Below are 3,130 nucleotides of genomic sequence, written 5' to 3' on the forward strand. Positions count from 1 at the left end.
CAGCTTTCACCAATCTTCATGAAACTTTGGTCAATTGTTTAAATTTATTGACATAAGTTTCCTTTCCATTTCTATGAGATATTTTTGATACCTGGTTTTTCAGTAATGGGACTTTATTCATAATAACGGGTCGAAATTATCGCGTTTTTCGGACAATGTCTCAAAAACGCTTAAACACATTTCCATGAAACTTGCTGAAATGTAACGTAAAAAAGTGGGGGTGGGTATACTGTTTTCTCAGGAACATTACAAGGATTTTTGAAATTGGTTTCAGGGTTTATATGTGTCAGCTATACCGTGTGATGCTTTTCCAGATTCATCACTCAACAACCTTTGTTTACCTTTTACTTTAAGGGTATGGGGGTATTACTATATTAGTAGCTCATAGATTCACTTGTTTGTTTTAGATTTTTTTTTTGGGGGGAGGGGGGCTGGCTTTTTTTTAGCACAGCTCTTTATTTAGCATAGGATGCAGCAATTCTAGAAATCCAAGAAAAAATAGGCATTATATCTATGGAGGAAATCCTGATATCAAATTAGGGTTGTGTGGCAGACGTAATTTCTTTATTTTAAAAATTATATGAATCATTATACATATGTTTATGTTCCTTATTTTAAAAAAAGTACCTATATGTAATTAAATAATTACTTTCTCTTATTTTTTTTAGATCCCCTGTTAATTACAAGATACAGTATGCCATTCCAGCTTTGATGAAATAAAGTAATGGTTTGATTTGGAGAGCTTTATTATTATAGACAGGTAAATTGTTTTATCCTGATATCAGCTAACTATTGTACAACGAGACAACTCTCCCCAAGAGTCCAAATGACACAGACATTAACAACTATGGGTCTTTGAATGGCCTTCTACAATGAGTAAAGCCCATTCTGCATATTTGGCTATAAAAGGCCCCAAAATCACAAACTTAAAACATTTCAAAGGAGAAAATTAATGGTCTAATTTATGTAAAAAAGAAATGAATGAAAAAGAAATATGTAACACAGCAACAAACGACAACCACTGAATTCCAGGAACATACATTGTACATACAGAATGTGGATGGGTTAAACATGTTAGCGAGCCTGGCTTTTCTTCCTGTTTTATAATTTATGCAAATAAATTTCTGTTCTTACATCATGTACATTGTAAGAATATTGTGTGATGTAAACTCAGAAATTATTGCAATGTTTTTATGAGGCAACTTTGAATATCGCAATAAAAGGAACTCACATTCTGAAATCTATACATATAACTGTACAAGTATGCAGATTTTTCTGAAATCGCAATTATAAATCTCACATTTTTGTCCATTCTTCAAAAATTGCAAAAATAAATGTACCCAATAATCATGATAATTTCTGAATTTAATCAATGTTAATGAAGTATCTGTACCAGCAATAAAATTTATTTACACAACTATGACAGATATTAATGCAATAATATACTGAACTTGCTAGCAAAATTTTTTTAGCTGTGGATTACTGATATTGATATTGAAGTATTCCTGTCATAGTTTACATTTGGAAAAGGAGATACAAAACAAAGTAAATTAACATAAATACATAAATTTAAATATTTATTACATAATACATCTTATAGGCACATCTGGGTTTTTCATTTAACTTTAAAGTTTTATAAAAGTACATGTAGTGCATCTTATTAAAATGTGTGTGGAAAATTAAATCCTTGTTCAAATGATGAATGAAGACATTATTAAATAAGGACAGGGGAATTATTTTGTAAGCATTTTAACAGTAACTTCTTGAAGAAATATGTTTGCACTAGCTAACTTTTGATTACTTTTCACATGTTGAAAATTTCATTTAATATATATTATATTTGCATTTTCATATTTCAGGGATGATGACCTGCAGTAGAAAGTTCCTTATAACTCATCATGGCCATTACGGAAGATCTGATTAAAATTTGTTTAGAAAGCCACCAAATATGTCCATGAAAAGTAAAAAAAAGACAGCAATCTATATAATGTACATATATGTACTAAGCAGAAGCATTGACTGTTTCGAGACCAAATGAATTGGAATTTAGTGTTTTGATGCTGAGAGACAGAGGAAAATTAACTGGACAATTTAGCTTCTTTTTCATCATCATGTATCACTGAAGTTGATGTTTACCATCTTAAAGAGCTTTTACCTCAGTTAAAATGAATTCTAAATACGGATAGTTTGGAGATTTGTGAATTTTCTTACAATTGGAGTTTCAAAAAAGGATTTTTTTAAACAAAATTATATTTCATGGATGTAATTTGTCGTTTCTTTCATGAAATATTTGAAAAATCTGCAATACATTTGTATCTGACCAAGTGAGAGATCTACAAATAGACATATGATATTCAGTTGAACTGTAAAGAAGGAGATATTCATTTATAAGACTTATATGAGTGTTTTGTTATTTTTATGGCAATTACGGGGAAAAGATAGTAATTGATTTAAACTTTAATCCTACCTTGATATACATGAGATATACTATCATAACATGTAGGCATACAATTCACTGATGCATCACTAATGGAGTTACATGTAATTATAAAACTAAGAATATGACATATGATTGCCAATAAATTAACAACTCTTCATCAGAGAACAAATAGTCATATTATATATTGTCCACCAGCATGACCAGAGAACAAGAACATCATATTTTATCATGATTTATATTTCAATTTCATTTCATTTCATAACAGTTAACACAGAATAAAGGTATACAAAAAGTTCAGAAGCATAAAAAAGTGTTTTAATTGCAGTTGTTGTTCATCTTAAACTCATATTGATGTTGGCCTTCAATACTGAGCAAGACCTCAGTAACAGCCACAGAATGTTTGAACAAAAAAATTATCTATACTTATATATTTGTCTATACTTAGAAATCAGAATTTTTTTTCATTTCTTGTCTAAATTAAAATTGGTTATACAATTGTATACGTTTGGCAAAAATAATATAAATTTATTTAAATGATGGTATTATTTGTATCCAGGATTTTCTGAAACTGCAATAATTAATCTCGCATTTTTAATTGTCCTTACATTGTTCAATAATTAAAATTATCTTGGGAATAAATTTACAGAAAAAATTCTGAGTCTTTTTGAAGGATATATAAACTTGGAAACT

At 29.1% G+C, this 3,130-nt stretch overlaps 1 long non-coding RNA gene across 1 annotated transcript; it reads left to right on the forward strand.

Moving 5' to 3' along the window:
* The first annotated feature begins 678 nt into the window (after nt 1–678).
* LOC127703795 (uncharacterized) lies at nt 679–2,764 on the forward strand. Its single transcript, XR_007983046.1, has 2 exons — nt 679–760; nt 1,860–2,764. It is a non-coding gene; the product is annotated as an uncharacterized LOC127703795 (long non-coding RNA).
* Nucleotides 2,765–3,130: the final 366 nt, after the last annotated feature.

This window comes from Mytilus californianus, unplaced genomic scaffold (genome assembly GCF_021869535.1).
Source record: "Mytilus californianus isolate M0D057914Y unplaced genomic scaffold, xbMytCali1.0.p SCAF_51, whole genome shotgun sequence".
Lineage (NCBI taxonomy): Eukaryota > Metazoa > Mollusca > Bivalvia > Mytilida > Mytilidae > Mytilus > Mytilus californianus.